This window comes from Pteropus alecto, unplaced genomic scaffold (genome assembly GCF_000325575.1).
Source record: "Pteropus alecto unplaced genomic scaffold, ASM32557v1 scaffold206, whole genome shotgun sequence".
Lineage (NCBI taxonomy): Eukaryota > Metazoa > Chordata > Mammalia > Chiroptera > Pteropodidae > Pteropus > Pteropus alecto.
The window spans coordinates 513768-540164 of NW_006438906.1; the positions used below are offsets into that span (position 1 = coordinate 513768).

Below are 26397 nucleotides of genomic sequence, written 5' to 3' on the forward strand. Positions count from 1 at the left end.
CAATATTAGGAAAACAAAGAACCTGTATTTTAAAATTGGACAAAAGATTTGAAGAGACACTTCACCCAAAAAAATATAGAGGTGACAAATAAGCACGTGAAGACACTCAACATCATTAGTCATCAGAGAAATGTTCATTAAAACTAGGAGATACCACTATACACCCACTAGATGATTTAAAATTTTAAAATATGACAATACTAAGTGTTAGTGAAGATGTGGAAGCAACAAGAACTCTCACATTGCTGATGAGAACACAAAATGGTACAACCACTTTGAGAAACAGCTTCGCAGTTTCCTATAAAAGTTAAAACATACATTCATGTTTCAGCAATTAGCTGCCTAAGAGGAATAAATACTATGTCCACACAAATACTTATATATAAATGCTCTAACTTCTTTATTAATAATAGCCAAAAACTATAAAGAACCAAAATGTCTAGTCAACTGGTAAATGGATAAACAAATTGTGGCATATCCATTCAATAGCATACTACCTAGCAATACAAATGAAAGAACTGATACAAGCAACAAAGATGAATCTGAGAAGCAAATTTTGTTAAGTGAAAGAAGGTAGACACGACTATACTCTGTATGATTCCACTTATATGACATGCTAACAAGGCAAAACCATAATAGAAAGCATAGCTGTACAAAGGAGCATAAAGAAAACATTCTAGGGTGATAAAACTGTTCCGTCTTGACTGCAGAGATGTTTACATGATGACATTTATTGGTCAAAATTAAAATATACTTGAAACTGATGAATATTATAGTATGCAAATTATACCTCAATAAAGCTAAAGTAAAAAATAACTCCCAGAATCCTTGCGAATTTATTCTATAGATTCCACAGGTGCATAAAGAAGTATATACCAGCTAATAAATTGAAACAATGTTTATAAAAACAAAAGATTAGAAAACATTAAATGTTAAATTATCTAAATGTGACAAGCAAAGCTTTAAAATTTCAGAAGAAAATGAATATCTCTGTTGGATGGATGGATGGAAAGATAGACATACATATTTTAGAAAAATAATCATGAAAGAAAAAATTTTGAGAATGTGATTACATCCTGGGAAAGAAGGGATTGAGACTGCAAAGGAGGATTCACCTTTATCCATACTGCACCATTTTTTTTTAATTTGGACTAATCTGACAAAACATTAACATATGTAAAATCTAGATGGTGAGTACATAAGTATACATTATTCTCTGTACATTTTTTCTTTTTAAAAATGTTTATTCTTGCAAATGACTTGATCATCTATGTAGAAAATCCAAAAGTCAACCAATAAATTCCTGGAACTCATAAGCGATTAGAGAAAAGTTGCAAGATACAAAGTTAATGTATAAAAGTCAATTCCTTTCCTATATACTAGCAATGAATAAGTGAAATTTGAAATTAAAAACACATTACCATTTACATTAGCACCACCCAAAAATGAAATATGTAAGTATAAATCTAACAAAATATGTACAAGATCTGTATGAGGAAAACTACAAAACTGATGAAAGATTGTCAAAGAGCTAAATAAAGAGAGACTCCATGTTCATGGATAGGAATACTCTATATTGTCAAGGTGTCAGTTCTTCCCAACTTGACCTACAGATTTAATGCAATCCTAATGAAAATCTCAGCAAGTTATTCTGTGAATATGGACAAACTGATTCTAAAGTTTAGAGGGAGAGGCGAAAGATCCAGAACAGCCAGCTCAGTATTGAAGAACAAAGTTGGAGGACTGACAATACTGACGACAGGACTTAGCACAAAGCTAATAATAATCAACACAATATGGTATTAGCAAAAGAACAGACGAATAGATCAATGGAACAGAAGAGACAGCACAGAAATATCCACATATATTTATCCACAGAAATATATTTAACTGATCTTGGGCCAAGGAGCAAAGGCAATACAATAGAGAACTGCTGTCTTTTCAACAGATAGTGCTGGAACAAATGGACATTTATGTGCAAATAATGAATCCAGACAGATTTTCACAAAAATTAACTCAAAATGGATCCAGACCTCTATGTAAAATGCAAAACTATAAAACTCCTAAAAGATAACATAAGGGAAAACCTAGATGACCTTGGGCTTTTTACATATAATACCAAAGGCACATGGAAGAAATAACTGATGAGCTGGACTTCATTAAAATTAAAAACTTTCACTCTGTGAAAGACAACGTCAAGAGAATGAGAAGACAAACCACAGACTGGGAGAAAACATTTGCAAAAGTAACATCTGATAAAGGACTATTATCTGGAATATACAAAGAACTTAACAATAAAAACGCACAATCTGATTTTAAAATGGGCAAAAGACCTAACAGACACCTCACCAAAGAAGATGTACAGATGGCAAGTAAGCATATAAAAAGATGTTCAACATTTTATGTCATTAAGGAATTACAAATTAAAACAAATAAATATCTATAAAATGGTGTTAAGAAAGAAACTGACAATAAAAACTGAATTAAATGGATAAGGTAACTATTTGTCCTTTGGACTCCCTAGTTTCAAAACATTCTTCCTCTTCTTAAGTAATCATGAAAGAGTTCAGAAACTATAACCCATTGCAAAAGCCAAAGGTCTAGGTGCAGCAATCACATGCTTCCAACTTAAATCTTGAAGGAGTAAAACAGAGATGTAGCGTTGGATAGAGAAATCTGCAAAGAAGTTGGGATTCCAAGCAGTAGAGTTCTGACAGACAACAGTATATACCCATTGGCGTTAGAGCACCACAATGGACCATTCTTGTTTATGAATATTGGGGGTTGTATATCAATTTCCTTTTTTATCTCAATTTTACAGCTAAGGAAAAATTCAAGCTCAGAGAGGTTCTGTGGCTGGGTCAGATTAACAATCAGTTGGCAACATCACATGGATAGTATATAACAGAGCTAGACAAAGGATTCATGTCTTCTGACTCTAAATCTAGTTCTTTCCATTTCACCAGAATGCTGCTGTTGGTGAAATGGAAAGAAAGAAAAAAGCATAGCTCCTACCCCAAAGAAGATGAGAGAAACAGAGAAAAAAATGCAAGCACACAGAGTAAAGACCTAATCATATAATTCACTGTGAGTCTACAAACCCAAATGGAATGTTTAGATAAAATGTGCCACAAAGGAGAGATGAGTCAGGTTGGGATAATAATCAAAGACTTCATCAAAAAGATAGAAGTAGAACTGGAGCTAAGGAAATGGGTGAAATATAGATAAGGAAAGAAAAGACGCAGAAGAAACGGCATGAAAAAAGGCACAGAACTGTATTTCTGTACGATGAGAGTCAAAGCTTATTAGCCCTGCAAAATCTCTTGAGCTGGAGTACCAGATACTTGGGGCTAGTCAGGGCTAAAACAGGGGAATCGTAGTATCCTAAATCCAGAGATTTTCTTATTTAATTAATTCAAAAATAAATCTTTCTAAATCTCCTGCTTTGGAAAGACAGCATAAGGGAGGAGAGAGGATACCAGGAAAGTTCAGAAATGAAGCAGATACATTTTATTCACTTTTCGGTTGTTCCTAGAAAATAGCCAATCTCTTCCTTTTTTATTATCACCTGCTTCTCACTGAAATTGCACCATTATGCCTTCCCTGTTGTCATTGTATTACTGTAAATTCTTAACCTTTTCTAAATTAGACTCCTTTGATCATTTAACAAAAGCTACAGATCTGCTCTCCAGAAAAAAACACATACATCCACAAAACGCTGTGTTTATAAAGGGGATATCTATGCAGATTAAAATCATCTGCTAATAAAATTGCTTTTCTCTAAAATTACCAATGTTGTTCTCATTAAATTTGTTTTATTAGTTATTTTCCTATTTTTATATCTGTAAGAGTCTGCTTTTACTGATTTGTGTTACATTTATTTGCTCTATTAAAACAGGCTAATTACATAGTGTTCGCTCAACAAGTATAGTTAAGTCCTCACTTAACCTCGTCAATAAGTTCTGTGACCATAAGCAAAATGATGTATACAAAACCAACTTTAACAAAGTCTAATTGATATAAACAAGAGTCAAGTTTCTATGGTATTTTGAACAAAATGTTATTCGAGGACCTGTTGTACCTCTTTGGAACTGAATGGAATCATTGCTAATTCAGGGTCTTCTCTAGCCCTAGGAATAATAAACATAGGCCCTTGAGAAAAATCATAGTCAGAGGAACATCTTTTCCAAATTTTTGTCATTATAAAGACACAGCACTTAAAATCCGAGTGTTTTCTAACATTTCAATAGTAACTCTTGAAATATTACATTAATTCTATGGTAGTGTAGCAAGAATAGCAGCTACTAATGTTAAAAAGTCATTGCAGTTGTTTGGGGAAAGCACAGGACTACGATCCAGGAGGTCTTAATTCTAAACTTGGCTCTGACACTGTTCATGTATTGGCCCTTAGACGAAAAACATAACCATTTTAGGCCTCAGAGTTTTCGGATAAAAAATGAAAATTATGTCTGTTCTGGAAAGTAAAGATTTTGTCTACCCAGTTTATATGTAAAATGGGAGGAAGAGAAAGATAAGAGAATTGGTAAGAAACAACATTAAAATATAACTAAAGCATTCATTTCAGTTCTCATTTTTAAATTAACTCCTTTTTTTTTTATAAACTACAATGTTTTAATGGCTTGCATCGGATTTCATTAAGAGCAACAGCATGGAAATTCATTTGAAGAGGAAAATCAAATTACATTGGTATTACTTAAAAAATAAAACCCACAGAAGTCTTGGTGGCCTAGTTTTACAGATTTATTCTGGAATTTGGGTACTAATACCTAGAGAGTAACAAAGACTGCTTCAGCTGTCATTTTTTAATCCTTAAACTACTACTACTAATAATAAACTACAGCCTGAAAAAAGTTGATCTAGAGTTTTGCTTTCAACAGAGTCTGAAGCAATAAGCAATACGCAGGGATGACTGCAAGTGGACTCATAGGTAGTATATCTCCGGAATGGAAAGTTTAAAAATTGGAATGTAACATCTTATTTTTATCCACAGACTTTAAAAAGTACATAGAGATCTACTGACTGGTAGAGATATCTAAGAAATGTTGTCAAGTAAAAATATTTAATACACTTTGTATAATTCTACTTTATAAAAGCAAACCAAAAACCTCACACCATATATAAAAATTAACTCAAAATAGATCAAAGACTTAACTGTAGGAGCTAAAACTATAAAAACTCTTGGAAAAAAACACAGAGGTAAATCTTTGTGACCTTAGTCAGTGACTTCTTACATATAACACCTAAAGCACAAACAACAAAAGAAAAAATAGATAAATTGGACTTCATCAAATTTTTTTCACATCAAAAGACTATTAAGAAACTAAAACGTTAGATAGGAGAAAATATTTGCAAAGCATATATTTGATAAGAGTTTTGTATCTAGAATAAAAGTCTTACAACTCAATAAAAGAAGACAAATAATTCAATTAAAAAATGGGCAAAGGATTTGAATAGATATTTCTCCAAAGAAGATATACAAGTGCCAATAAACACATGAAAAGATGTGCAACATTATTAGTCAGTAGGGAAATGTATATCGAAACAAAACAAAAATATAAATCAAAATTGGTATTCACAAATGAGATACTATTTCATATCCACTAAGATAACTAAAATAAAAAAAGAGTAATAACTGTTGCTTGGATGTGGAGAAATAGGAATCCACATACACTTCCAGTAAAAAGTATACAATGAAACACACTCTGAAAAACAGTTCACAGTTTCTCAAAACACAGTTACCACTTGGCTCCTAGAAGAAATTCCATTCCTACATACATATAGAATAGAAAACATATGCCCACACAGAAACGTACAAATATTTATAGCAGCGTTATTCATAATATCCAAAAGATAGAAACAACTCAAATTTCAATGAACCAATAGATAAATTAATTGTAGTATTATCCATACCAAGGAATATTATTCAACCATAAAAATGAATGAAGTATTGATATATGCTACAATACAGATGAAACCTGAAAACATTATGCTAAGTGAAAGAAATCAATAACAAAGGACCACATATTGTATGATTCCTTTTATATGTTACATACAGAATTGGAAAATCCATAGAGACAGAAAACAGATTAGTGGTTACCAGCTGATGCAGGGAGAGGGATTACTTAAGCAGTATGGGTGTTTTTCTTGGATAATAATTTTTTAAACTAGAGAAAGGTGGTGATTGCACAACATTGTAAATATACTAAATACCACTGAACTGTATGTTTTAAAATGGTTAATTGTATGTGATGGGAATGTTGCCTCCATTTTTAAAAATATGTCTATTCAAAAGCTTGCACACTAATGTTCATGGCAGAATTATTCATAATAACCCCAAAGTAGAAATAATCCAAATGTCCATTAACAGATCAATGGATAAACAAAATGTGGCATATCCAAACAATAGAATATTACTCAGCCATAAAAAGGGACAAAATACTGATAAAATCTACAACTTGGATGAACCGCAACAAAATTTTTGCTAAGTGAAAGCCAGCCACAAAAGACAATTATATTGTATAATTCTATTTATACGAAATCTCCAGAATAAGTAATTCTGTAAAGACAGAAAGTAGATTCATAGTTGCCTAGGGCTAGAGAGGTTGGGAGAAAACAGAAAGTGACTACCAATGGGTAAGGGGTTTCTTTTTGAGGTGATGATAATGTCCTAGAGTTGACTGTGGTGATGATTGTACAACTCTGAATATGCTAAAAAACCACTGGATTATAAACTTTAAATGGATGAACTGTATGGTATGTGAATTATATCTCAAAAAAAACTTATTTAAAAAAGGAAACAAGAATATTTGCTATGAAATAGAACAGTATGGAAGGATACATACCAACTAAGCTGTTAACATTGGTTACCTCGGGAAATGAGATGGGGACACATATGAGATTATCAGGTTTTTAATGTTTTTAAATCTTTATATATCTTTGTTGTTCTCTGATTAAAACAGTAAGTATTAATTTGAAAGTTTGAAAAGTTTAAAACTTGAAAAATATTAAATATATATTTAAAATAAGAAAACTACATGGCTCTAAACTTGGTATCTATATAATGATAAAGTTAATTAAAAATAGTATTTTCAGTCAAAGCTGGGAGGGGTTCCAGCTATAGTGCACAATCCCTCTTTATCATCTAATTCTACACTATTATGTGTAAAAAATAAGAAAGAAAAAAGCAAGATGTGCAGAAATAGTCATAACTAAACACTTAGGCTCTTTAATATTCCAGCCAACATGAAAACCCTGGAAGTCAGAGCTAACAAAAGAAAGCACAGGCAGAGCATTTGGCCCCAGGCTCCTTACAAATAAAAAGCAGAAATAAGAGAAGATAGATACACTGTGCCTACCCTCAAAAAACTGTAACTTCTGCTTTTGCTTTTGAGTTTCTCTGACCTTGCTAAAGAATCAAATATACAACTGGCACCCTTGAGATTACAGGAAATAATCCTATTCATCCTGACTCTGCATCCAGTGACCTGGTTCCTCAGGCACAGGGAATGGCCAACCTGCCTTGTTCCAGTCTGTCCTACTCATGAAACAATTTCCAAAGCCTTGGGACACTAGCTACCTTCTTTGCAACCCTCCTGGTTCAGAATCCAGCATTAAAGTGTGTCACCTCTCAAATACAATAACCACCATTTCCTTTTCATTTGAAAGTTAACATTTTAAAAGATAGGAATCAAACATAATTCCACTGCCCTGTTTTCGATCTGGCATAGTGTATTTTTAAATATATAGTTGCAATTATTAATTTGCATGTTTGTTTTATTGTATTATACTTTTACATTTGTCAAATATTTGCACATAAAGATACACTAACTGTGACATCTATCAGCCAAGTGACCACAGAAGTTGACTCAGCTGTTCTGACTGCCTAGCAAAATGTCCTTTTTCTTTCCCCTCCATTATAAGTAACTATCAAAGTTGAACACTCAGCATAAGAAAACCAGAAGCAAAAAAATCATTTTCCACTCAAAGTAATAACAAATATTTTTCCATGTTTGTTCAGTCTTTACAAATGTCATTTTTAATAGTTCCCTAAAATCTCATCAGCTTTTACGTACCATATTAAATAATTCTACCCTATGTCACACAGTTAGGCCTTTTAATTTTTTACATGTATGTCTTAAGCTATTCATTTTTATGAAGGAAAATGAAATTTGGTCAATAAAAAAATGATTTATCTTTGTTAAAAACGAAGGAGTTTCTCTGTAGAAGACAATAGAAAGGACTTCTTGGGACTACAGACTGAGAATGCAGTCTGACTCCCTGTTGGCCCTGATAAATTCTTACTGAAATAAGCAGACACAGAAAAAGTGGGGAAAGCTTACACCTGCAATTGAAATTAGGGAAGGATACAAAATGCCTAAAGCTTTTCGGAATTCCTGACAGATACTAGGCAGGTGGACCTAGCTAACAAGCAGAATTTGAGGAGAGCTGTGACAGGAGCCCAGAGAGACTTTTGGGATTGGGGGAACATTCTCATTAAAGCACTGGGACCCTCCTCTGATGCAGCGAGGGATAGCACCTAGAGAATAACTTGGCAGAATCGGAGAACAATTATATTGGAAAAGCTGGGACATGGGAGTTGTTTGCACATGTGGCAGACCATTTTCTAGTGTAGCAAAGCAAGCTGATCTATTTTCTAAGAGAAAGCAGGGCTATTCTAGCACAAGGCAGCAGGGTGGCTGCATCAGATCTGAACCTGACATAGCAACTTTGCCAAATACAAATAAAATGCTACACAAAGAAAAATTTCCCCCAACAGGGTGATTTGCAGCTTCTTCCTTATTCCCTTGAGGTTGCTGAATCACCTGACTAGCAATTAGGGTCCTGTGCTAAAATCTAAAAGGTGGCTTCTACCAGGAAATGGAAAGTGAGGCCATCTAAGAAATTCACTCTCTGTGTGGGCGGGGAGCCACATATGAATAAACATCTCATTATTCCTGGGCAAAAAAAAAATTTGTTTTTAAGACCATGAAATAATTCTAAAACAATGTAAGAACAACACAGCACTCAAGGGTAAAGAAACATTTTTGAAATTATGTATTGCAAAATAAAATTTAGGCAGTATTTCACAGCTTCTAAATTTTTTAATGGACTCACAGAAGCAAAAGATAAAATGTAAAACAAAAGACTAAAATAATAAGGAAGCCTGCTGAGAGGCCAATAAAAATAAAAAGGAAGCTCAGCGAGATAAGAATATTAAGGTAAAAATGAGAAAAATAAAAATTCATTAGAAGCAGTGACAGAAAAGTCACCTTTGAAGAAAACACAAGTGATGACTTAAAGGAGAAATTTAAGAAACTCTCCAAGAACGAAAAAGAAAAAATAGATATTAATTTTTAAAGCAGGGGTTAGGGGGGACGAGACAGGGAGAAAGAGTAGCAAGCTCTAACACATGGATAATTGAAGTTCCTGAAGATGATACGGGAACAAATGGAACAGAAATAATGTTCAAATATAGAAGAAAGTTTTCTTCAGATGAAAAGACCTGAATTTGCAACCTGAAAGAAGTCAGGGAGTGAAAAGCATCGTCCATCTACAGTCTTTCAATGACAAAAAACTGCAACCCAGGAACTCTATACTAAGCCAGTTCCAATTCACATATGAAAAAGAAATCCATTATGCTCTAGATGCCTTGCTACAATAAATACCATACCATTGGCCCTGAGCTAAGGAAAGTAACCCAATGCAATTCTTCATATATTTAAGTACTTATTTCTACAACATGAACCCACCCATCCTGTCTCCTTTTGATTAAATGAAGGATGATCATCAGGCCCAAAGGCAGTCAAACAGTATAGGCCACACAGCAGCTCAACGGATGTTCTAAAAGAGAAACTATGCCAAAAGTAAACATTTATAAGAGACAGTGACTGGCCAATTCAATCAGCAACTTACTTAGCGGAAAGAAATATCAATCACAGAAACAAGTCTTAGCCTAGGAGTGAGGACAAAAGTAGAAAAAAAAAATCAAGGAGAAAAATAGAACAGTTATGTCTCTGCTCCACAGTGACAAATTCCTGAGACTAACGGGGTAACAAGACAGCCTGTTTATTAGAATTGCATTTGATCTTGAATGACCTTTTAGTTCCCAAACTAAGTTCTTGCTACTTTTTGAGGGCCTATTCTTCCTAGGAAATCTAGTCATGTGGCTTTGCTGGTTTTCACGAGGCTTGGCTGCACACTTGACAGTTATCTTTATGTAACTGACTTCTCTTTATAGAATGGAGAGGCACTAAATGGTGGCCACCCTATGCACCTAGTTAAGGTACAGCATAAAACAAGCAAGCATGAAAGAGAGATGAGGGCAAGCAAATACATGGTCAGTTGTGGTTGATCCTAGAGGTTGAAATCCAAACCACTTCCACTAATTATTAGTGTAATATTGGGCAAACTAATCTGTCTCACTTACTTCAAAAACAGATAACAAGAACGTGAGGACTGAGTTAATAAGGCATTTAGAACAGATTCTGGCATAGAATAGGCAGTTAATAAATATTAGTTATTATAATGATGATTATTGTTACCTAAAATGGAAAAAGGTAGAGTATGCAAAAAACATTAATAAGTATAACTCCTATCCATAGTAAGGGCATTCATAATACAATTCATCTCCACATATTCAAAATATTCTTCATTCTTCAATACAAAACATAAATATTATCTCTCCTACTAAACTTTCCCTTATTTTTCCCCAAACAAATGTTGTAAAAAAAAACAAACAAACAAACAAAAAAAAAACAAAAAAACACTCTCCCTGCTCCAAATTCCCAGAGCAGTTTATATGCAACTCTTGCTTTCTATCTCCCCCTAGCAGTTATTTATATCAAAATCTTAACTCTTATAGTGGACAAAAACTCTTTAAGGACAGGATTCATTTTTTTATTCATCACATTATTTCTCTAAAATTCCTTCAGTATTATCTTGATAAGTGGACCCTGAGACAATTCCTTTTTCGGAACCTATAATACTCTCTTGAAGAAATATCATAAATACCCTTGGCAACAAGACTAACCAGAGTAACATAATTAGAAATCTATAGGCCTTTCAATCTAAAACTGGTTGATATAATCTAATTATAATAAAGCAGTTTTGAGCTTAGATGCCAAATGCTACATCTAAAATATAAACATGTGATTGGCTTTTATTTTTATATTTTTCAAGGATCAGTGGATTACCTGTGCCCAGTCCCAGAATGCCTGGACATAGTAGAGTCAAGACCATATTTAGTTGGCCAAAACAAAAGTACCAATGGACATTTTTCTGGAACAGTGTGAGACAATGGAACTGGTGGTTGAAGGACTCAGATTCTTTGAGGATTCAAAGGCTATTAGAAAAATTCTACCCATCCTTTTTTGATGTCGGTATATAACAAAAAATATATAACTTTCACTGTATAGAACAAAAAATATATAACATTCATTTATTATATCTGACAAAGAAATCATCCCTTTTTCCCCTACTTGATCTCAGGAGACAGCATTAAAATTTGTTTATGTCTTATCCAGACTTTGTAAGTCTGTGTTCTCCATACAAAGAGCCATTAATTTACAGGAACTCAAACATTAGTCTTTATTCAAATTAACCCAAATGTATATTGTATGTCAAGTATACCAGGCACTAGTAAAATACAAATTAAAAAAACAGGTCTTTTAAAAAATTAAAAAAACAAGTCAGTGGGAAAATAAATGTAGAAATACAGTTATAACAAAAATGCTACAATAAAGGTAAATACAAGATATTCTTTGAAATGGGATAGGATTACAGTGACGTTCATGAGAACTGTGAAAACAATAACATTTTTGAAAACACACTAACTGCCATTTAATCCCTTTAAAGGATCCACTTAATCCCTATAGACACTGTACGATATAGTTTTTATAGTTTCATGTTACAGTTTCTATAGTTCCATGTTACAAGATAAAACTGGGTTTAGAGGTTTAGATCATTTGCTCATGGTTACACAGGCAGTAAGCAATATTGCTGGGACTCAAACTCAGGCAGTCTGACTTCAAGACCTATCTATATACTTCATCACTATGGTAGGTTGCTATTTTCCTGGTCTGGATAATATAACATCTTTCCAGTAGGTATTCTCATTAGCTTCCTCCATTCTGAATGGAAGAGGCTTAAGGATTTAATAATTTCTTTATTTCTTCCCTCAGACCCAAAGAAGGGCTCAATAGTTGAATGACTCCATTGCGTGTCATGTGTGTACACTAGAGGGCCTTCCTGAGGAATCAGATTAGAGTTAGCAAAGTATAAGGACCTTCAAATGAATGTTTTAACTGAATCTGGGTTCTTAAATAATATTTGTTCCTCTCTTTTGAAGCTTTTCTGCCTGCTAATGATGTTTTTCTAGGTATATTTCCTGTATGTATATGAGTATATGTTTGGAAAATGGGGGAGTGGAAATACTTTATAAAAGAATCCTTCATATCATGTATTGCACTGTCAGCTTTCCTAACACAGGAATGAAATAGATTTTAAAAGTGAGGTATATATACTGGGAAGCCACTGGAAGATTGGGGTAGACAGGTTAACGTGGTCTGATTTATGTTTTTAGAGGACAGCTCTAACTACTGGACAATGTAGCTCAAGGGAGCACAAATGGAAAAAAGAAGATATGGTGGAAAGCTATTGCAATGGTCCAGACATAAGATGATGGTGGCTTGCTTTAATGTACTAGTGGTAGATAGTAAAGAAATATATAGTAAAGTAAAATAGGTAAAGTATTAGGAATTAGTTTCTGGAGCCAAGGCAGAACAGCTGAGCATTCGTATGAACAGTCTCTAACACATGGATATTTTTACATTTTATATTCATTCCTACGATATTTCTTGAATGCCTGTCAGGCACTGTGCCACCTAAGAGAGAGAAAGATAAGATACGCTCTGGTCCTCAAAGGCCTCATAGTCTAGGAATAGCTGGCTGCACCAGACTGTGCTACTGATGGCCCAGATTCTGTTAGACACTAACCATCAGAGCTGAAGGACAGTCTTCTCCAATTTCAAGACCAAACCAACAACTTAATTGACATCTAGGACCATAAAGGGTTCAATAGGCAACATCCAAAAAAAACAAAACCAGCAAATGATCTAATATCTTCAACTCAGCCTGAATTGTTTACGTAGACTCATCTTAAATTCAACTTCCCAACCTGTAACTGAGCTCCTTGATTCCCTTCATTTCTTATTTTCATGGATTTAACGCAGCCTTACAATTTGATGATTGGTGCTGCTTCTCTGAATCTAAGGAGCTAGACTAACAAAACTGTTGGTGTAAGAAATGTCCAAACCTAAGATAATTTGAGTCAAATAGAGGATACATCTGGAAGCAAGATTTCAACAGTTAAGATGAATGCTTCCAAGAAATGACAGTTTGCAGCTTCTTTTATGCATTTGGAAATTAAGGAGAGAACATAAGGAAGGTTCCATGAAGGTGGGAGAAAGCAAGGCCAGACTGGATAACAGGACACTTAAGATTACATGCTCTCTTGAGGGTAATCACGCTTTAGGAGGAAGTGTCTGAAAAGAGGCATTTCAAAGGCTAAGTGTTAACCTAGATGCACAGAAACCATGCACAGGGCTTGTTTAATACAAAGATAAGCCTTTTACTAAAGAAGTTACAGGCCTGGGGTGTGACTACCCACCATGACCTGTCCAGTTAGAAATTTATGATCAGATCATCCTGTGAGGGTACTTTCCATAGAATACCTTTTTCGACCTCAGAATTATAAAATTATGAGTCCGGGAAGTAGTAATTCTCTCTCTTCTCTGTACTTTTTCAGTACAGCACCAATAATGCCTTCTCCTTAGAAAGTCCCTGTGGCCCCGGGAATACAAGCAGTGCTAGGGCCAGAAGAAAGGAATCAAGGTAGCTACTGGATCTGATCTAAGACTTAAAGATGAAAAGATAAAGTGAGCGCTAAGATCCCCTCAGGCCCCTCACTAGAAGGAACTGTGCTCCCTAGAAAAGAAAAGCAAGTACGGGATCAGGGAAGAAGAACCAACTTAAAATAGTGTGTTAACCTGAATAATCTGCTGCGGTGTCCCCCTGAAGAACCCCAAACACAGTGAGAGGTTTCTAGAGGGAGCACACAGAAATGTCTAAGGCAAAGGAACACTAAAAGGAGAAGAGTAAAGTGAGAACAACTCAGAACAGAACACTCACACAATGGAGGAGTAACTAGCATAAGCTCAAGACTTAAAAAACAGCTTGGAGAAACTAGTGATTGTGAAGAAGGAATGCTTGTGCTGACAAAGATGCTCAATAAGTGTTTCCAAGAGCTATACAAGAAGAGAGAGAGTGAAAGACTTCTCTCTGACAATTCTAAGGGTAGAGAATGTTTATAGGTATAAATGAATGTAAAAACACCTTCAGGTATAATTGAATGTAAGAAGAAATTCTATACAAATATAAATTGAACATAGCATGCTTATACTTCTTTTTTAACAGTGAAGCTCCCCATTTCATGATCTAAAGAAAGAAAAAAAAAGCATGATCCAAAAAAAAATCTACAGGACATGAAACTTTTCTTAATGATGGCCAAAAAGTATGCTATAAGAGGCCCTTAAAGATCAAAAGCAGAAATATTTAAAATAAGATTTTAAAGAGTAAGATTAACACTATAAAGTAAAATATATGGTATGCTGTGGAAACTACAAGGTGTTTTATTCATTCAATATTATTTTATTGTGAGTCAACTATGTACCCACACACTATAAGAGACTTAAGGGAGTCAGAAAAGTGAACTGACACATCTCTGCCCTAAAAGAACTCAATCTAACAGGAAAGTAGCCTTTTAGCCAAACATGGAACAAGAACTATGAGAATTGTTTGCACATATTTATCTCTAGTTCCCCACCTCTCATACATCTTTAACCATTCCAGTCTGGCTTCCACTCCCACCAGTCCACTGAAACTGATCTTGATAGAGCTAGTCGCCTCCACACTGCCAAATCCAATAGACACTTCTTAAGATTGTAAGCTGACAACTTGTTCTTTTAAAATACACTCTTGTCATCTATGGCCATATTACCCTGAACAAGCCCGATTCTGTCTGCTCTCAGAAGCTAAGCAGGGTCGGGCCTGGTTAGTACTTGGATGGAAGACCACCTAGGAAGACTGGGTGCTGTAGGCATAAATAATAATAATAATAATAATAATAAATAAAAATTAAAAAAAGAAAAAATAAATTGTTACAATATGGTAGTGTGGAGAGAATAATAAACAAAATCAAAGTTGCAAACCACTAATATACCTATAATTTCATTCATTCATATACACTTCTGAAAAAAAGTCTTAAATATCATTGCTAAGCCTCTACCTGAATTCATAGCTATTTATCATAATTTAAAGAGAACACTGATGAAATATACATAAATATGCTACCCTATCCTTGAAAAAAATAATTAATTTCTGTAAGAATCAACAAAATCTGCTACCTTTTAAGTGCCTTCTCAAACCAAAAGGCAAACAAGTACTTACGTCAAACTTCAACTAACAAAGCCAATGACTAATTCTAAAGTAAACACAGTCTGTGGTTATAATTGAACATGTACAACTGCTCGAATATATCTTTTTAAATGTTTTTTAAATAAACAAACTTCAGTTGGAATAGAATTTATATTAATACAAAATCAGATTTCTATGGTTACTATTTATCAGAACTAATTCAAGCTTGGTTATATTCAGACAGCACAAGGTCAGTCTAACCATCTATCACCTAATTCCTTCATAAGGCAACTAACTGTTACAGGCTATAGTGGAGTGTAAAGAAAAATTAGAACATTAATTCAGTTTAATGTTTTAACTTTTAATACCTAAAGTCATTATTAATAAAATTTCTGACACATAAAGCATAACTATTTCTTGGTCTTTATTAAAATCCATTAAACATCCCACAAAGAAGACCACAGATTAATTGCTGATACATAGCTGATAGGTACACACATTAAATCAAATCAAGTATTTCTTGAGCATTACTTAATATGTGAAAGACTCTGTGGTCCAGTTTAAGATACCCCAAACTAGCTGCAAGCTAGAATTCAACTCATTAAATTGCAAGGCGGGGGGAGGTACACGAGTGGTTTTTAATAACTTACTTCCCCCTTCTCCAGTTGTAACAAAGGGTATGTGCATGTGCACACATGTGTGTGCATGGTTTTTAATAGTTCATCCCCTTTTCCAGTTGCTACGAAGTATAAACCTAGATCTCAGGAAAGGTAGAAGTGGCATTTAAAGATCATAGCAAGAAACACCTGTTATCACCTTGAAAGGATAATACAGAAGTTTTAAGTGACTTTAAACTAGAGTTCTGCTAGAGGTGGCTGGATCATTCCAAACAAGCACCAGATACTGACACCACAAAGACATGTTTGTCAACCAATCTTCAAATATCAAATATTGGTGCCTTATTTCATTTCAGTAATACATTGTGGTTTACTTCATTACAGTGATCTCTTAACAGTGACCAGATTGCAATTACTGATGCAACAATTAATACATTCCCTTCCTTGTCTATTTTTTTATATACATTTTCAGACAGCTTATAAACTGCTATTGTAATTTCGAATGAGTCATTACATTGGCACCTTTTGGTTACTAGAGGTTTATTTTACTAGAGGTTTCTAAAAGATCCTTTCCCATTTCCAAAAACTAAAGATGTAAACCCAGAGAGGTATTATCAAATTCTAATCTATAATATTCCACAAGGAAAAATCAGGATAAGTTAAAATTGTATACAAAGTATGATGCAATTTTATGTAAAAAAAAAAGTTAATCATCTTTCCCTTTCTCTCTCTCTCTGTCTCTCTCTCTCACCATAGAAGAAAAACCCAGAATTATGATTTTTTTTCCTCTTGATGTATTTTCCAAAATGTCTAAAGTGAGCATATATTGCTCATGAGAAAAAATAATTTTCACCAAAAAGCTTTCTCTTTCCACCATAGATTAAATAAATCTGTTCTATTCTAGTTGTTCCTCTATAATGTTGCTTATCATATTCTGTTCTATATGATAGTTACATTCTCTCAAATCTCTCTTTCCTTTTACAATGTAAATGAGTTGGAGGATGAACAACATCTGTTTATCTTTGTAAGCAACATATAATGTACACAATAATGCCTTAATATGTGTTGATTAAGCCTAGATTGTGCTTCAGCTGAACACAGCAAGGTATATTAGGCTAATTTCATATATAGCATAGGATCTTAGTCTCTTGAAGAAACTCCTATTGAATCCACAACAAAAAATTATATATATATACTAAATGCATGTACCAAAATTACAGTTCTTTTAACTAGGTACGTTAAAGACTAGTAAATGTTAAAATCTTCAACTATCATTTGCCTAAAGTCAGCAGAAGAGCACTTTGCCAGACCTACCCAAGTAGGAAAGTCTACAATTTTATCTTGAGTTGACTTGATATAGAATGTCCCAATGTAATGATTATATTTCTCATTTTACATGAAAGGTGGCTGTATTTCAATGGAAGCCCAAATTCCCAGATATGTTTTATATCTTAGGTCAGGCTTTATGAATAGCTGCTAGCTCCTAAACTTTTCAGAATGGTATACCAACCACATTCTGCATTGCCTGGGTTTTTTAAAACTGCAGAGTACTTTCATTTCAATTTGACCCTCACTCCAATCCAGTGAGACTGCCACAGGTCTTTCCCATTTGACAAAATATGATTCTGAATGAAGAGACTTACAGATAAAATTTTATTCATTACCTAGCGAGTTCTCTTGAACCCAAAATCCTGGGTTTTCCATTATACCACATGTCTTCACAAGAAAAAAAGGAAGTTAGGTTGTGAATACTATTAAACTAGAGCCATAAGGAACTCTCCAATCTATAAAACATCTGCTATAATACTGCTCCCGAATACATACTAAGCAAACAGAAACTAGCTATAGTTATAGTTAGACTGATTCACAACCAACAGTATACAAAGTCATCTCCTAAACATTATTTGTAAAATAAGACTTCTTTCATGTTACAAAGCACTATCCAGTATTATTAATTTTGTAGTTTATCATTTATAATAAGCCAGAAAAATCCTAGTGCCCCCATCCATAAAATGAGAATAGTAATAAACTAACAAGGTCATTATAAGAACTATTAATCCTTACCTGCTTATTAGCAAACAGTCTGGTAAAGAATAAAGGCTTACTAAATGTAAGCTTCAGTTATTTCACTGATTCCAAAGATGGTGGGACACTTCCCCATATTTTAAGAATGCAAGTCAAAATATGTCTTAAAAACAATGTGTTATAGCTCAATCAATAGTATTTTTTCTCGATGGTACATAAAATAATAATGCATCTTACAATCTCTGGTATCTTATAGTTGATGAGATGCAGTATTTAACATAACAATGCTGAGTTAATGTTTACCCTGCCACCATTCCTCCACCTGAACAGATCCACAAAAAATAGACCAAATCTGCTCCTCTAATCCTGCTCTCCCAAGTCATGTTTCCAACTGTAACATATGGTCAGACTGCAAGCACCTCAAATTTAACATGTCCAAAACCAAAACCATCTCCCCAGAAGCTCTTATTCTTTTCTTCTGTTTCCTGTCCCAATTAATGACACCATAATGAAAACCATCTCCCCAGAAGCTCTTATTCTTTTCTTCTGTTTCCTGTCCCAATTAATGACACCATTATGAAAAACCCGACTCCACCTTGAACTCCTTCCTCTTCCTCACCCAGCTGAGGCATTTCCTGTCTCACAGTCGGAGAGAGACTACATTTCTACAGGCCATTTTATTTTGTACCTCTATTTTAGAAATTACCCAACTGTATATTCCAACATATTTATTTATACACATAGCTGTCTCCCCACATTGGCTCTCAATTTCTTGAGGGCCAGGCCCATTTCTTACTTATTTTATATACCCAGGGGGACTAGTTCAATGCCTTACCCACAGTGAAGTGCTCAATAAATGTTTATGAAACTGATCACATCCTTGTTAAGTTTCAGAACACTTAAAACTCTAAAAAAGAGGAAAAAGGGACTACCCAAAAGTAAAAGCTACTATAACTTACAAAGGAATTTCACACACACGATCTCACTTAAGTGTTTAATTCTCAACTCTAGAAAGAACCAGACTGATCAGATAGTAACACTTCATTTTTAAATTGTGGCTTAAAAGCCAAGAGGCTTGCCAAAAATTTTCAGTGGTAGAAAAAAACAATTCAAATTCAAATCTGAAAAATAATTCAAATTCAAATCTAATTACAAATCCTTTTTGTTTACAAACTTCTATCCTGCCCTTCCCTCAGTCTCATTCGCACTGAATTTCCACCCTAACCCAACAAGGCCCTATAGTTGGGCTTTACCTATCTCCCCGGCCTCATCTTCACCTGTTTTCCCTTCCTCTGTCCACACCAGCTACACTTGCCTTCTTTCAACTTCTCTTCACAGCAAGACCTTTGCATGTACTATTTCCTCTGCCTAGAGTATTCTTCTCCTTCCCTCACCTGGTTAAGGTCTCCTTCCATATCCTAGTTCAATCTTCACATCATCAGGTAAGGCTTCTTTGACCTGAATAGGTAACTTTCCCTATCACATTTTCCCATAACAACATGTACTCTCCTTTATAGCACAAATCACAGTTGTATTTTTTTTCCTAGTTGTAACTTTATATTAATTTGTACAATTTCTCTTTGCTTATGTCTAGCTCCCTCACAAATATATATAACTTCCAAGAAGGCAAAAGATTTTTAAAAATCACAATTCTGGTTATGATTTGTAGCCTAATACCTGGCACATTAGCTGTTGAAAGAATGAACGAGTAGCCCTTTTTGCTTTCTGAACAGCACCACGGAGGTCGGAAAGAACAAGCACCTTACTAAAGGTTGCAAAAAGGGAGCCAAGAGGAGAATGGCTGACACATTTTCTATGAAAGATTGTTATGATGGGAAAGCACCAGCTATGATTAATGTAATAGTGGGAAAACAATGGTCACGAGAACTCAAGGAACGAAAATCGCATTTGATAGTCTCAAGAGTCATGTTTTTGAAGAGTGCCTAGGTGATCTGCAGAATGATGAGGTTGCATTTAGAAAATTCAAGCTAATTACTGAGGATGTTCAAGGCAAAAACTGCCTGACCAGTTTCCATGGCATGGATCTTATCTGCAACAAAATGGTCAAAAAATGGCAGGGTGACAAATAAAACCTATCAGTGGTGTTTAAAAACAATAATGAATGAACGAAACCTTTAGCACTCTCCTCAAGCTTGCTAAGTCATCCCCACCACCTTTCAGCTGATAAATCTTGCCTCCTACTTTTCAGAGAAATCAGTTATCAACTCTCTCTACTCTCATCTCATCTTGACTTTTCTTTTTGCAGATTTCTTTCCTGCAGGGTCCATTCAGATTTCCTTTCTTCTTACAAGACCACTCTCAACCCTTCTCTTTATTGCAAAACTTCTGAATGTGTAGCCTACACTTGCTGATTCCACTTCACTTCCCAAATACTCTTCAACCACTGTAATGATGCCTACTTTCATACTAATGAAACTACTCTAGTTTTCAAATCCAATACACTCTTGTTTTTTTTATCCTCAACCAGCATCATTCATCTCTATCACCTGATCATTCCTTCCTGAAACTCCTTCTACTCTAGACTTTAGACACTGACACAGCATTCTCCATTTTCCTGTAACTCTGACCACACCTACCAATGCTTCTTCTGCTCATTCTTTAGCTACAGTATTAGCTCATTTTTCTCCTCTTTTATCCTCAATAGACAATTTATTCAAGCTAATGTCTTTACTACCAAATACCTACAATTCCCAAATATTTATCTCTAACACAGACTTCTCTACTAAGCTATAGATCTACATTTTCAGGTACCATTTTCAACGGTCATCTACAAGATTATCGCTACCTTCAACTCAACGAATCTTATTTGTAATACATCTTACTGACACCATAAACTCAACTGAACCTAACAACTTTCCTTTCTCTCTATGTATTTTCTTCCTCAACTGAGAAGTCTTAGGATGACTTCCAGCTTCCTGATTTAGATCAATAGATGTCACAGAGCTGGGTGAGGACTGTTAACACTATTTTTATATTAAAATAGCCTGGGATAGTGCTAATCATTTTCACAATTATCTCAGCAGCACTTAGCTAAAGATATTTTCACAACCTCTAGTACTACCATCTCCATGCAAGTCATTATTCATCTTTCAGCTGGACTACTCCATTAGCCACTGTCCATCTCTTACCTGGACATTCCAAGTGGACCCCCTGCTCCCAGTGTTGCTAGCCATGGCTTCCTACCTCCATCTATTCACCACAAACTGGCTATTTGTAAAACATAAATCAAAACATCAATCTTGCTTAGAACCATTCAATGAACTCCAAAGTTGTTTAAAATAACATCCAAACTTTTTGGTATAAACTGGAGGACCTTATATAATTTAGTCTATACAGAGTGCCTACCTATCTGTATACCACCCTTCCTTCCAACAGCCTTCTTTTTCTCTTTCCCCTCAAAATATTTGCTTCCAATTCATTCTGCCTGAAAAATTTACCTTGGATCTCTGACTAATGGTTCCTTCTCATCATTCAAGTCTCAGCTCAAATGTCACATCCTCAATGAGGCCTTCCTGAACAATTCTATTTCAAATGGTTCTCCCACTCAGATCACTCTTAATCTCTTTATCTTACTTTCTTCTTTCCACTGTACTTATCATTATCTGAAATTTAATTATTCATTTATTTTATTTCTATATCTTCCTTTAATAGAATGAAACTATTAAGAATAGGAGCTTAATAAACTTTTTGAATCAATGTATAAATAATAAATATGTGTAAATTAAGGCTCAAGGAGGTTAAGTAACATAAAAATGGTGGAGTTGATATATTTACCAACTCAGGTCTGTCTAAAATCAAAGCTTTTAACATCTATCCTATAACACAATAGTAAAAGCATAGAGTTAAAGCTAGTAAGACAGACTGGAGACTATGATCAGGTAGATAATGAAGTTTAAGATAACAAAAGCAGAGCACCATTCCAAGGAGTAACATGCTCTATGATATGAATGGCTGAAATGAAGTAAACACAGATGTTTATATCTGTATCATTTATCCTCTTCTTCTTGACAAGCAGATTTCCTTTATCTTTTTGCAGATGAAAGCTACAAATTTGGCTCATAACTCATAGAAATCATATAAGTAAGCTAGTCCTTTGACTGAATCATCTTTATTCCACTTTGAATCACATATAAAAGCAATTATCTCCCCACTGTCCACCTGCCAATCCCTCCTTAGTTGCTAAGCAGATCTTCCTCACTCACTGCCCTCAACCTCTTTCTTCTTAACATCACTCACAATAAAACATTATAGAAATTAATAAAGCAAACAGATGCAAGAGAAAATTAACAACCCAACACAAACCATAGGCCAATCTGTTGTCCACAGTCCTAACAAACAGAAATAGAAGAAACAGAAGCAGCAATAGGAAAAAAAAAAAAGAAAAACATTTCTTTTTGGAAATCTATATTTCCTAATGACTAAGAACTGCTTTTCCCTATTTATATGATTCTTCAGGAGAAAACAGTCTGTATGCATACACCCTAGCACAAACTTTCTCCTGTCATATTTTTACCATATATTTTATGATTGTGGGGTTCACTAGCACAAAAAGTCCTCATGACCATTTTTCCTTTGATGCCATAGGCCTTTCTCATATGTTCAGTGGATTGCTGTTTTTGGAAATGACATGTGAGAATGAATATTTCATTTTTACTGAAGATGAACAGAAAAATGAAATAGTTTCCTTTATGAAGTTGAACACAAAATTCTACCATATACTTAAATTTTTATTTCATTTCTCAGTAATTACAGAACGGATCACAACAAAGCAAGAAATGAAAAGCTGGTTAACTAAATGCCCTCATCCAGAGCACCTATACCTTAAAGTATTCTATACAGAAGGAAATAAGACTTGTTTATCAAGAGCCCTAGGAAAATGGGTTTCACTGCTTTTCTATAAGAGTTCAAATCTCATCAAGAAATTTTAATTTACATTCAATCTAAATTAAGAATCCAATTTAAGTGCCTCCAATTCCTCCCCCACTTAATTCAATCTACAAATTGTCACCAGATTTATAAATATACCAAAGTAGTATGTCAGGTAGATTTGAATTTTACACATCCATGTAACACTGTCTTGTCACTTTAAGAAATATTACTCCATTTAATCTTTACAACAATCCTATCGGGCAGGATATTAGAATGGTTTTTAAGTGTCTTCCACAAGGTGCTTATTAGTGGAGGGGGATGGAAGAGAAAACAGTAGAGAAATCAAACAACATCTGACTGGGTCATCAAAAGTAATATCACGAATGAGACAGACAATGTGTGCTTTCTGATGTGATACCCTGAGAAGGATACAAGATCAGCTATACAGTACTCCAATCCAGAATGCTTAACATCAGACCAACACAAAATGAAGAACATTCTCCTATAAAAGAGAGGAGACTTCTACAAAATAAGCCAATGTTATAAAAAAAAAAAAAGTTTTTATTAAGGCTATAGAAATGTTCCATATTAAAAGACGCTTAAGAGATAATGACAATTAAATGTAATACTGGACCCTGTACTGGAAGGGGAAAATGATAAAATGGACATTTGACAATTGGGACAATTGACAAAATTGGAATATAAGTGGTAGAATAAAAGATGTATATAATTGCTAAATTTACTAAAGGAGATAACTGTACTGTGGTTATGTCCAAAGTGTCTTTATTCTTAGGAAATACACTATGAAGCATTTAGCGGGTAGAGAGCCATAATGTCGGTAACTTACTCTCAAATGATTGTTCTTTGTAGTATTTGTATTTTACAACTTTTCTGTAAGTCTGAAATTATTTCTAAATGAAAGATTTTTTAATTACTGACACGAGGAAATAGTGTTCCATGAAAAGAGAAAAAGGGGATGGGGAGAGTGTCCAAACAGTATGTAACTGCATGGAGGAAAAGGCTGAAAAAATGCACATCGAAATATTCACAGGGAAAGGATCTTAATGGCCAAAGATAGACAATTTGCATATCAATAAGGATAACAACTACAATTGTGAATTGAAACACATCAAATATGCTTAAATCTATAACATCATAATAATACTGAAAACAATAGCAATTAATTGGTCACTGTTGGAGGATGCTTAAGGGATCAAATCACTATTTTGAAAATTGGTAAAAAAAAAAAAAAAAAGAATCAAGCATTAATTCTGACTTCCCTCTAAGAACCAACACACTTGGTAGCTAAATAGTAAATATGGGGACATTTCTCCTTACTGAATTATTCCAGCTAATAAATGAAGAATAAATGATTAAATTAGGTTATCACCATTTTGTAGCCCCTAATAAATTGACTAGGTATTAAGCATCGACAGGGACTAACATCTCAAAAAAAATAATAATAAAAGAGAGACAACCAGACATTCCAGACCTTCTGAGAAAGAACCCACCACCACTCATGTAGTAGCCTTCACCAAAACAAAAAACAATCTGATCGAGCTTCTAAATTTAACATTAATATTATAGAAAATATATATAAGACTCAAGAACATGTTACAACTATGACACAGGGATATGATCAGCAAAATCCAGACTGGAAAACAAAACAAATGATCCAGTTTCTTCAACGAATAAATTGTAAAGAACAAATAAATTGCGAAGAGTAAAGGAGATGGAGGTGAAACCTATACTTTAAAAGAGACATAAAAGACCTATCAACCAATAGAAATGTGTGCATTTTATTGTGGTCCTGATTCAAACACTCAAACTGGAGAGAAAGGAAAGAAAGAAAGGAGAGAAGGGAGGGAGGGAGGGAGAGAGAGAGACAGAGAGACAGAGGGGCAGGGAACGGGGAGAGAAAGAAAGGACAGACAGACTGACTAACATTTATGAACCAATTGGAAATCCAAACACTGGATATTTAACGAAATTAAGGAATTTTCGAAATTTTGATATTGGTTTTGTGGGGTTTTTTTTAATCCTTATCTTCTGGAGATACATGTTGAAATATTTACAAATAAAATGATATGATGTATGAATCTACTTCAAAATAATACAGAAAGGAGACTGGATAATGTTTTTAAAGAAATAAGAGCTGATAAATGTTGAAGCTGGATGACAGGAACTACAGGTCATTGTTTTATCTACTTTTATATGTTTTAAATTCTCCACAATAAAGTTTAAAAAACAAAATATAAACAGTAGCATTGAGGGATGAGATTTTAAGTGACTTTTGCTTTTTGTCCTGTTTTACCATAGCACTTGCCTATATTTTCAAGTCATCTTCATTAGGGCTATATTACTGACCATAAGCTCTGTGAAGGCTGAAACCATATCTCTCTTGTTCACCTCTATACTCTCAGTGTACCTAATGGTGTATGACATATACAAAGCTGATAAATATTGTTGAATGAATAACTTCACTCTTTAGAAAAACTGTGTTCCTTTTTAAAAATATGTAAATGCCACTAAGTTCAGGGAGGAACTGAGATATTATCTTTGTTCAGCATCATAAACATGAACTCTATTTCTGTCAATAAAATGATGGCCACAGATTTAATCTTAAATGTGAGAAATCATTTTGAACATAATGGATCTCTTCAGGTATTTAAAAAGACATTATCAAGCCTGCAGGATTAACATGTAAAAACATGTGAAGTGGTTTGATAATCTGGCCAAATGCTGAGAACTAAGGGCCATTCATTCCTTTTAAAATATATATGTATTAGAAATATAGTACTATAAGAGTAAATTGGTGGATTCTGGAACATTGATTTATATTAGCCACTACATAACCAATGACCTAGAAAATCTTAATCCCAGATATATATATACCCATCAGAAATATGTATGAGATAGGACCAAAGGATACAAGAACATTTGGAGTGTTATTATAAATGATAGCCCAAGATGGAAAAAAACAAATGTCCAGCAAAGGTATTTAAACTGTGGTATATTTACACAAGATACTATATGGCAATGAAAATCAATGAACTACACTACTGCTATATACATCAACTGGGAGCATGTGACAAATATAATGTTAAAGAGAAGAAGCCAGCCCAAAAGAATTATTGTATAACTCCATTTATGAAAAGTTAAAACAGTAGCCCCCTTTAACTGTGGTTTCGCTTACTCATGGTCAAATATCAAATAAAAACTTCCAGAAATAAACAATTCATAAGTTTTAAATTGTCTGCCATTCTGAGTGGCACGATGAAATTTCATGCACTGTCCCATTCCATCCTGCTTGTGACGTGCACCATTCCTTTGTCCAGCATATCTACCACTGTATACAGTACCTGCCCATTAG

General features: G+C 34.2%; 1 protein-coding gene and 1 pseudogene across 4 annotated transcripts in view; one reads left to right on the forward strand and one right to left on the reverse strand.

Annotated features, from left to right (window-relative positions):
* Nucleotides 1–26397, reverse strand: part of UNC13B (unc-13 homolog B) — a 193813-nt gene that overhangs the window by 140792 nt on the left and 26624 nt on the right. The window lies entirely within an intron of this gene.
* LOC112483120 lies at nt 15060–15178 on the forward strand (annotated as a pseudogene).